The sequence below is a fragment of the Ascaphus truei genome, chromosome 2 (assembly GCF_040206685.1).
Source record: "Ascaphus truei isolate aAscTru1 chromosome 2, aAscTru1.hap1, whole genome shotgun sequence".
Classification (NCBI taxonomy): Eukaryota; Metazoa; Chordata; class Amphibia; order Anura; family Ascaphidae; genus Ascaphus; species Ascaphus truei.
In genome coordinates this window covers 38,992,255-39,004,203 of record NC_134484.1, presented here as the reverse complement: position 1 = coordinate 39,004,203, position 11,949 = coordinate 38,992,255, and positions in this window count along the sequence as shown.

Sequence of the window (11,949 nt, the reverse complement as noted above, 5' to 3'; positions counted from 1 at the left end):
GGGACCCCTGCTGTGTTAATCTGATGGGTCATTAGTCAATGCAGAAATGCCTTAAACTTGCCTTAAACTAGCCAGGTTGTACCCAGAATGTAACCGGGCTTGTTTAAGGCAAGCTTTAGAATACTCGTCTCGTCTGTATACTGTACACACACTAATAGGTATATACTGTATAAGCATTAACATACGACAAACTTACTTTAATCGGAATTAGGGAAAAGAAAATATATATGGGGTAATAAAATGCATCTCACAATAATAAATCCCATTACTTTGTTTTTTCTCATTGTTTTTCCGTGCAAAACAGTTTGTCATTTTCAAATACACCATACATACACTACTCCCCCCTCCCCCAAATACACACACAGTACCCCTCCTCCCACCCCAAGTACAGGCACACACTACCCCCCCCCAAAATACACACACTACCCCCCCATCCCCAAATACACCATGCAAACACATACACTACTCCTCCCTCCCCCAAATACACACACACTACCCCACCTCCCACCCCAAATACAGGCACACACTACCCCCCCCCAATACACACACTACCCACCCCAAATACTGTACACACACACACACACACTACCCTCACCAAATACACACACGCACACGACCAACCCCTAAATATACACAGAAATTGCTTTACCCAGAATGAGGAGAAATTTAGCAGCTAAACTCTTTGTACAAAAAATTGTCCTTCGCCAATCAGTGTGAGGGGTTCTGCCACTAGTAGCCGGTGGCCATTTTGACCGACCACAGTGCGAAGATTTCGTCATTGTGTTTGCAGCAAGAAGAAGAGTGTAGATGTGTAGCACTGCCGCAATCTCCAGCTCCCAGTGAAACCGGAAAAAATGATGAGGTAAGCTTTCAATTGAACAACAGGTCAGGTTTTATTGCAGGGTGGTGCAGCAAGGGGACAACGGAACAACACTAACGCACCTACGCGTTTCGTGCACTAAGCACTTTATCATTGTGTTTGCCCTGCTTTCTGTGGCTCCTATTCTCTAGGGGGCATAAGATTGAGTAAAAGGAGACAAACACTACAGGATGAAATGTCCCAGGAGCTCAAGATAAGAAGGCAAACAGCCAGCCTCTTAGAAAATACCAGTAAAAAAAATCAACTTTGCATCAGCCTGCAATCGAAGCATGGCCGCAGACGGGGGGAGAGCCCAGGCCCGGTGGCTGTGGGGGACCTGGTGGCCGGCGCTGCAAGTTGGCCCCGACCTATGGCCAGGCCCGGGTGCTGGTCGTGGCCAGATCCCGGCTCTCAATCAGCTGCAGGCCTCTTCCTCACTCTGTCCCACGCCGAGCTTCTAACGCTGGCGGCGCGCGACGGGCCTCTCTGACGCAAGCGCGCCGGAAGTAAACTGGGCCTCAGCTTCTGGTGCGTGCTGACTTTGGAAGCTCGGCGTGGGACAGAGTGAGGAAGAGGCCTGCAGCTGATGGAGAGCCGGGGCCTGGGTCAACTTGCAGACACCAGGCCTGGCCTGACCATCCCCAAGGTAAGTCTATTTTGTATATATGTATTGGGGGGGGAGTGGGGGTCTTTTTATATGTTTTGGGGGTCTTTTTATATGTATTGGAGAGTGGGGATCTTTTTATTACGTATTGGGTGGGTGTCTTTTAATTATGAATTGTGGAGAGTGGGGGTCTTTTAATTATGTATTGGGGAGAGGGGATCTTTTTATTATGTATTGGGGGAGTGGGAGTCTTTTAATTATGTATTGGGGAGTGGGGTTTTTAGGTATGTATTTTGTGTGGGGGATTGAGTGAGAGTGGGGTAATTTACGGAAGGTGGGGCAAGTGAGAGGTGGGAGGAAGTGAGGGAGGAAAAGAGGGAGTGAGACGCAGGGGAGATAAATACATGCAAGGCGGGGGGGTGAATGAGGAAGAGGGAGTGAGACGGAGGGGAGAAAAATACATGGGAGGAGGGAGGGAAATAGAGGGGGCTCGTGAGTTGTAGAATGGGGGGGCGGACGTAACTATTCCTGGGCCTCGGGAAATCTTTCTGCATCCCTGAATACAATCGTATTTCTAAATCAACCTTATCGGGGCCTACCAGCCTGACGAAGGCGCATGAAGAAGCTACATAACGGAGTAGTTTCACTGCATTAAATGCCATAATTCAGTTTGGCAGGCGTGCTCAACTCCACTCCTCCAGACCCTCCAACAGGCCAGGTCAAAGACGGAGCCACTGATTGAGCCAGGGATATCCTGTAAACCTGACCGGTTGGGGGGGAGGGGGGTGGAGAAGAGAAACTCGCTGTACTCTGTCGTACTGGTTTTACCAACTGTCATTTCAGGGTTACGTAAGGAATCGAGGGCAATTTGCATATGACGGGTGCTGTTATTGTTGGAAAGCTCTAGCAATGTTTATCTCTGATCTGTGCTATTTAAGCAGGAAAAACGTTAAACAGTCTGCAGTTGTGGAGAGAGTATTTCTTTATCTTGCATCATGTTCATGTTCTGGAGGCGATCCCAAAATATGAAAGGCTGCTATTAATCTATCCCTGTATTAGGGAGAAAACCTTCCTTGAAAGGACGTCTCTGTGCACGGGGTGCATATCTGTACAGGACATGCATGTTGCTTACTGTCACTCTTGGTTACCAAGTGTGTTGTTTGCATTTATGAATTGGCTTTTTGCTGATGGAAGGATGAGTCTTCAACAGTCAGAAAGTTACTGTAGGTGGGGAAAAAAACGGCCTCTCAAGTTGAAGCAGACATTGTGCCCAGTGTAACCCTAAACCTGTTGCCCCTTTCAGTAGCATTATTTCCAGAACGAGGAGAGTTTGGCTTCTGGGTAACTTTAAGATGCGTATTTGCTGCTGATTTTTAACAAGCCCCTTTTATTTTTACAAAGTGAGCATCTTTTGCAGTCTACACAGCACTTTACGTTTTCATATGATGAGTCCCTCACTGATCAGCTCACAATGATCCATACTAAATATTCTGGGAATGGAGCTCACAAAGGAGATGGCATTAGCGACCCTATATAATATGTAATGACCCCACTCCAGCATGTCAGGGAATCCCCATTCATTTGAATTGAGTTTAGAGACTTCGCAAAAACAGAGAAACCGCTTCACTTGGAAGCCCGATGATTGTGACTGCATTCTCCAAAGCTTAGGCCTTTTTGTTTCCTAATGCATTAAAAAGATAGGACTCCCTTGCTACAGGCTAAGTTCAGAGTTGAACGTTTTAAACAGGGTGGGGCACAGCTGGTGGTTTAAATTAGTCATGGAAGAAAGCGCAGAAAGTCACTTCTCTAGTTGCACTGTGAGCCCTGTTACTATGAACATACCTTAAAGTGGTGATGATCACCAGACAAATTCTCACCGATGTAGCCAGGTCCCCTCTGTCCCGCGACCCACCCCTCGTTACCTCCATTGCCGAGGGTCACTCGACAGATCCGCCGGCACTTCTGGAGGGTGGGGGCCAGTGCAGGGAGCGCTTTTGGCGTATCCGAGTTCCCGGCAGCTCCCGAGTTGGGAGCCGCCATCTTTGTTTAGTTCGCGCATGCGCAGTGCCGCAATTCATGCGGTGGCCAGCCAGAGACATTGCGCATGCGCAGTGATAACGCGCGAACGCTGGCTAATAGGGAGAGGGCTCTAAGCAGGGACTACAGCTCCCATGAGCTTTAGGAGCGCCCCACATGACCCCAGGGAGCCAATAGGGCTACAGCATCTCCCTGCAGAGGAGATTTGATACATTTTGCGGGCTCTGAGCACGTTAGGCAGTCGGCGTCAGGAGCAGGTAGGGGAAGGAGGTAGGGTGCGGGAGTCAGTGACTCCCTGCACTAGGCGAGCAGCCCCCTAGGCCCCAGATAGCCCTGAGTCACCAGTAGCTTTGAGTGTTTCCAGAGTCAGTTAGGGACACAGCGGACGCTGCGCGTCCATCCAGAGGTCTGGGCTCAGACCTTCGCTTTCGCTGCAGCAGCCATCCGGGTGGGATCGCCCCGGACGGTAGTTCCTGTGGTCAGCTGTCATCGGATCCTTTGTGAAGCTCCTTGGCAGGCCCGGGCACTGGAGTGCTCGGCAGGTAACCATCACCAAGTGCACCAACTATACTATATTATACTCACACAGGACTAATGGCTGTGCAGTCACACATATCTATCTCACGTGAAGGGACATATTGTGTGGGGTTACTGGACACGGGGTGGGATCACCCGGTGAAAGGGGGTAGCGTCCTGCAAGATGCAGTAGTTAGTGTCTCCTATAGAGAGGGACACCTGTTGATATATATGAATAAGTACGTTTGCTACAGTAAAGTTATTGGTTGTTTTACATGCTGTGTGTGATATATATATATTGTCCTGCGAGAACCACTCCCCCTCTGGTGGGAGCCATCATAGGTGGAGGCGCTGCACGAGGTTACTCCTATTATTATACGTGCCCCAGGCTCCCCACGTGGCGGAGGCTTAGGCCCCATGTGAGCCTAACAGGTACAGCACCACACCTGGTAACATTAGGTTCCCCGCATACACATACTATATGCTATTGGGTGGGGGAATACCCGTTACACCTATAAGAACAGTCTAGTTACACACTCGCTAAGGCTACGGCCCCGCTGCCTGTGCTGCAGCGCGCCTGCGAGGTTGGCAGCGCATGTAGCCGAGTCCCCCGGTCTGCAGTGAGCTGCAGGGGGAAAGACGGGGGAGGGGGGTGGCGTGACGGGGCGCGGCCGTGACATCACCCAACAGGTTTGCCCTCATTGGCTGAACGGCCGGGGGGCCTGGCCTAGCGCTCCGTCACTAGGTCTAATCACAATTTTAATGTGAGTCTGAAAAACGCACAGCGCAGCAGCCCCCCCTCGCAGCAGGCACGGCCCAATTGAGAGGCGGCTCTTGTCCCCGCAGCGCCCGCCATAGCGAGTGCTGCAGTAGCCAGTGGTGACCAAGCCTAAGAGACACTGCTTGATACTGTATATGCACTAACATTGCTTTGTTGCCAACACTGGAATAGCTGCTGATATACACCAGGCTTTTAATTTATTTTGTGTTGTGCTATTTGTTGTGATATTATTATGTTTCACAGCAGTCTTTTAATCAGTTACTATTAAAACTTGTTTTAACATCATCCACACTTCAAAGTATGTTAATTTTAACAGGTCTCAGAGTGCAGCTGGAACAGTGACGTCTTGCTTTTTCTTCCATTACTAATACATATAAAGGGATAACTACCTCCTAGAGCGGTACAGTAGCTCACCTGTGTAGAACAGCTCTCATCTGTCCAAACCTGATATTCAAAGTTTCAAATCCTGGCAAGTGTAACTCATCCTTTCATAATTCCTAGTTACAGAAGATGAGTACCAATTTGAATCGGATAAAATGAATGTGCACCCTTGTAAACACTTTAGATAACACAGCTATATATAAAAGAGGCGTCATTCTTATTACTCATGGTTACAATCATAGTGGTTGTCATTTCCTTTCGTAGGAACAAATGTATGTTTAACTTGTGAGTAAAAGCTTATTGTTCTGGGTTATAGGTGAAACTGGGAAAAGCAACAGAATTCTGAATATAATTAAATTATACGTGTAGCCAGGTCACCTGATGGCTACTATCCTGCCCTTGGGCTGGCAGTAAACCCTGGTACAATCAGGTTGCCAGTAGTTGATATGGAGTTTTCCACTTGAGTGACAGCGGGAGGCGGTGACATCCGGCCTGGACATGACCAATCATGAGACAGACCTGGTGCCCTCCTCCTGGCTGTACTTAAGGGCAGTGTCGTCCCAAATTCGGGAGTGCCTCTACCTACTTGGGAGGGGCAGGTCACACAGCCAAGACCCTTGGGTCTTCTCTTGGGTCTTCTCTGGTAATCTTCCCTCTGGGGGAGAGTGAGTGTGTATCGTACCCCTGTCCCTGCTAGAGGGGCAGGGAAGAGTTGGGACTGCTGCGGGTGTCCTTGGCCTGTAGTGAAGGTCCATGGACCATCCTTCAGTGAGTAGCTGACAGTTGCTGAATTGGGCAGAATCCTGCCGTATACTGTGCTGCACAGAGAGAGACATTAAACCGTTCCTGTTATTATACCTCCGGCCTGGTGTGTAATCTTACTGGGGGGAGAGGTAATTGGTTCTACCGTGGGAGATTATCTTCAGTTCCCTGGAGCCTACGGCAGATGGAGGCGCTGCACTGCTAAAGATACGTGGGTAATGCACCCCAGAAACCTGATCCTGTGTCCCTAATACCATCGACGGATGACTCAGCCCTCCTGTTTACCAGCAGGTATCATGCACCACATACATAGTAATGGCCAAATCTCCCACCGGGTGGGGGGAACACCGTTATATATGTAGTAGTGCTTAGGTGGACTAACAGTGTATTTCAGTGCAGTCTCTCGGGAGGTCTGTTCATGTGCTCTCAAGAATGGGAGAAGGAGGAGGAAAAAAATTCTATTTTGTTCTGGTTTTGCTGATTGGCCAGCGATTAGAACCAAGTAGAACAAAAGAAACTAGACAAACAAATATCAAAATAAACCAATAACGAGTGCACTGGAAAAGAATATCTGGCTTTCGTTTTTTCTGAGTCCATGTCATTGGTATTGTCTAGTATCCTGTAACTCCTTCCTCTTGTATGTTTACTTTACTAATACTGTATGTGTTAAACTAGAAGACATTAGCTCTTTCACTTCCACAGACGCCTCCAACACCCTGAAAATCAGAGCAATACCCCAGTGGCAGCAAAGAGGGTACCCATACAGTGACAGTGTTTTAACATTGTTACTCCACACACTTCCGTGTTCTTATCATGACTGGCCCGCCAAGAGCCCTTTTGATGTTCACTGTACGTCATGGTAAATTTGCTTGTTTCTGGGGCTGGTCGCAGCCCTCTCGGAGCTGCGGTTTTAAGTGGAATGGATAAGAAGAACATCTTACATTCCTGTAGTTAGGAGTTAGACCGGGACCATGTGATGACAACCACACAAGTGGTCATATGACCCAAGAGCCGGAATGTCCATGGTACGGAGACTTCTGAAGTGCATGGGGTGTTCACTCTCGTCATGACCTGCTTCCGGCTCACTAAATTGAATGACATCTTTTGCCAAGTAGAGCCACCACCTCCTCTTATTCCACACAACTGGGCGCTCAACACTTTACATCCATGGAAACTTCAGCTTGCCAAACCGGTGCAAAAAAGAGCACCAAGTTTATCAAAGGAAAAAGGTCTGCTGAAAGAAATGTACAAGAGTAATCTTTTTGCCCATAGAACTTGGCAGGCATAAGTCCCTGGCCTACAGTGCTTACATTTTAATTTGAGGTGTCTGATGCACAAAGAGATAAAGTGATGCAAGAAGCTGACCCTGGGGTTGGAGCTGGGTTCTTACTCCTCCATTGCTATCCCATCTGCTATTTTTAGTCGGGGGATAGTGGTGGAATCCTTTCTGAAGATGTTTGACCAATACTGTAACAACTGTAATAAAATTAAGATACGCATATATATTTTTTTTTTAGTTGTCACCAAATGCTTACTGAACTCTTTTGGAATATTACAATCTGAAGCGCGAGCATTCAAAGGAAAAAAAAAATTGAAGTTTCAGTACTGCCAGCAGAATTGTCTGTGAAGATTGAGGGAAGACGTACGGGACTGGCATTCTTCATTCTGCAAGCATCGGCCTGCACATACTGTATTATGAACCAGGGGATCTTCTGTAGGTACAGCATTGTTCCGGCGGCAACTAGCAGGGGCACTAATATGCCCACTAACAGCGGCATTTTCACATTTCTAAGACGCATAGTTATTTTTCATCTTTGTTACTATAATTTATAAGGCGCCGTGATATGATGCAGCAGGGATGTGAAAGACAACATCGTACCATTTAGTAATACAGCACATAGTACAGTATATTGTACAGTGATGTGCGTACTATTTTTATTTTATATTTTTAACCCCGTTTGAGCCTTTGTGATGAGCCTCAGTGAATGTAAAGAGGTCAGTCATGCTGACGGCTCCTATGACTTACACCGAATGAATGCGTGTTTGCTCATATCTACGGCTGATCACAGTCACAGTGGCACTGCTCAGGCAGCCTCGTGATCTGAATGGAAGAGGAGGACATGCCTGAGGCATTGTTGCCTGACACATTCTGGCACTCAAAGGGTTTGAATGCCGGTCCTTGCTTATTACACTGTAGTCTCAGCCGCCCCCACCCCGCCACCCCCCATGAGAATATTGTTGAATAGCTGCACCAGCCACATGACAAATCTTCACTGGTTGTCACTTGTCAACGGTCACTGATTTTCTGTGAGTTTTACTGATATGAAATCTGTCTCTCTCTTGTCATTGCTCTAAATCAGGGGGGCTCAATTAGACCCCCCCTCCAACCGGTCAGGTTGTAAGGATATCGCTGCTTCCGCATAGGTGGCTCAATCAGTCCCAGCTTCAGCACAGGTGGCTCAATCAGGCCCTGCTTCAGCACAGGTGGCTCAATCAGGCCCTGCTTCAGCACAAGTGGCTCAGTGTTTGACTGATGTGCTGATGCTGGGATATCCTTAAAAATCAACCTATTGTTCAGCGCCCCTGCACTAAATGATTTCAGTGAAGTGCCACTGATAGTATATTTCAATTAAAATGCCATTGTTTAGAGAATGCCCTGTGCATAAGCCGCAGGGGGAAGAGTGCTGCGTTTATGCCCTCCACTCCCCGCCTCTTTCCCCCCCCCCCCCCCGTGTGATATTGCTGGATTTGCGTTGTCGCAGTTTACTGAATAAGCGCCGTTGTCCCATAAAAAGGTACGCCCTCCTGGCATTAAAGGGCTTTGGGACTTAACGTGATTGCCAGCTGCAGTCCTGATATCTCCATCCTGCTGTTAGTCAGTGTTCACAGCGCGCCAGTGATATTTTACACAAAGAAACAGACTGAATATCACCGCCACAAGATGCTCAACAGGAAGGGACTCAACGCTCTTATCTGCAGACGAGTGGGAGGACTCATATGTATGATTTCATAATAGGGGGGCGTGTGTGGGTGTTTTTTTTTTATTGGTTTGGAAACATTTATTTGAGAATGAACAAGATGACAGTGTATCTATATATATATAATGATACACACATATCTATAAAGGAGCCCTCCTGCATGAAAAGGCCCACCCTATCAGAGCTACTCTGCGTTGATACTCTGGGCCCTTGTTGAGGAGCCTCCTATAGAGTACCTGTCCATCCCCTCTTGTGGGTGGAACACACCGAGGACCATATAGAGGGGCCCTATATACTTTGGGAGTGACACTTTTCTCTTGCTGGAAAATAACAAAGGGGATCCTGATACAAACATACTTCGTTGCAGACAGACAGACTTACACTATGTACAGATGAGATCCCTTCCCCTGGTTCCCCCTGGGATCTGAAAAATGAATGCTACATCCCTGCCTATGTGAAATTCTGAGGAACCCCAACCCTCTCTAATAACATGTCTGAGGTCTGATGCATTGTAAGGATCCCCAACCCTCTCTAATAGTGTGTCTGAGATCCGATGCATTGTAAGGAACCCCAACACTCTCTAATAGTGCATCTGAGATCAGATGCATTGTAAATTCTTCTGTATTTGGTACAATTTTCAAATAACCTGAAAATTGTGGGGAACCCTTTAGGGATGCCCAAGAACCCCTGTTGAAAAACACTGGTCAATATGATGGTACAATTGTGGCCACGTGTTAATCTGCAGACAACCACATGTATAGACAATTATTCTTGTTTTTTTAATCAAACAAGAGCACCATTTTATCAAAGGTTAAAAAAAATCCCATTAGAAATAAAGCGATTTATGTTTCTTTAATAAAATTTTCTGCAGAAGGGAGGCTTGAATAAGGACTGTAAATGTTTGTGTGCGTAAATGCAAATAAAAATACCACTCGTAAGCACATTCACACATCTCAGACAGGTCTGCAACCCCGCCAACCACCATTATTTCTTGGCATACAATGCTTCCACTGCAATCAACCAGGGATTCTGGGTAATGACATGCAAATGAGCACACAGTCTCAGGTTGCGCCTGCACAGAGTGAGTTGCTAAAAGCCCGCGAAGGAGGAGAGTGCTAATTGGTGGGAGGGAGCAGACCCTTGTCCCAGCAGCCCCGCGGGGAGGGTGTGATGATGGGGAGGATTTGGCCCGGGATTAAAGGGGTTACACCCCAATTGGCCACCCTCTACCCTCACCTGGGAAGAAAGGGGTTAACTGGACTGAGGTCCAGTAATGTGTTTTTACCTCGCTTCCATATCCAAATGCTTATTCCCCTGTGTAACTGTATTGTGTTATCCTAGTGTCTGCACCACACACACACTGGGGCTTAAGGGGTTAATGAGCTACAGTTTAAGAAAATACAAATGTGGTGTGTCCTTTCAGAAATATCTGGGCTTCAAAGGGCTTGATTGAAGTTGGGTGTGAAAAAGTACAGATGGGGGTTTTGGTGCACAGTATGTTAATACCTAATTTGCAGGCCAAGGGAATATTGCTGAGAGACAGCTAGGCCAGGAGGTCTGGGGCATTGGATGTGAAACATAGCACCAGTGACCAAAAGGTAACTGCCCTAATTGTTTATGTTGAAGGCAGGAACCAAGAAACTGAATGTTTTTTAAGTGGGATACTTCACACTTCAATGGAAGCCAAAATCTGCTTCAAAGAGATTTATTGATGGGGGCCAGGGGTGCGGTTACCCAAGGAGAGATCAGAATGAGTGACCGTATTAAATATAAGAATATTATGAGATGTCCTCGGCTGAACATGCTAAAAGTTATATATGTGTATTCGTGGGACTGATTGGCACATAAGGAATACAAACACCTGATGTTTAGCCGGTTCGAAGAGACAGATATTAATCTCTCTTAATTTTAATATTACACTGTAATTTAGTTGGGAGCGTCATGCGTGCCGGAATGTATTAATATGTCTTGCGTGCCGGTAGGTACTACTGAACTGAAGTTATGAAGTTATTTAGATAGGAAAAGCAGTTTGTAAACGTCCTTGGGTGGGAGGAGTTTTACTCTGAGGAAAACTGTCAACTTCACCGCTGATTTATGAGAGGGGCTGGGTTTAGGTTGTGTTCAATGGGAAATAATGGTATAAGAACCAGGCATTGTTTTTCATGTTTTTCATGTCTTGGTGATTATGAAGATTGCTGTATGAACTGGGTAATGGGATACAAGGCCGGGACCCCCTCAGGAGGAGAAGAGCCGGCAGAAGATGGTAGCCGTGTGGGCCCTGTAGCGTTGATTCGGGTACTAGTGGATGGAATCTACTCCTCTGCGCTACTAGACACTGGATCCCAAGTCACCATCATATACAGAGGGTTCTATGATCGTCCTCTTTTAAAGCGGCCGCTGCGACCGGCTGAACACATCAAGGTACCCGGGCTAAGCAATGACGACTACCCCATCGATGGTTTAGTGACAGTGGATCTGGAAATACAACAGCTCAACACGGGAAAATCTCACCCCATGAAGGTGGACGCTTTGGTGTGTCCGGAACCCAGAGACACCCCCAAGTACCCCATCATACTCGGTAGCAATGCTGATATTGTGCAAGCGGTCATCCGGGCCTATCTACACGAGACTAAAGAGCTCCCCATGTCAAGCCTGCAGCTGCAATTGGTTCAAGCAGACCCAGCCCTGCCCCCCTCTTCTTCGGATGACTACGGGCTGTTGTTCTGCGGACAGAGAGGTTTGATACGACTCTTCCCCGGTGAAACGCAAAGAGTTCCCGCTTGGTGGGCCTATGCGGAGCGCCTAGCCGAAGACCAGCAATTCTCGCTAGAGAGCACCCCAGAGGAGGATGTACGTTGAGGGTATCGGCTCATACCTGAATTTCGCCATTGGCATGCCGCCATTCCTCGACGGATTGCCGTGATGGTACAGAATCTGTCGCCCTTCCCCCTGGCCATCGATGTGGGGCAACGGATAGGGAGGATTTATCCTGTCAGTTCAGTGGAAGAAGCCGTGCAAGTAAACACGACCC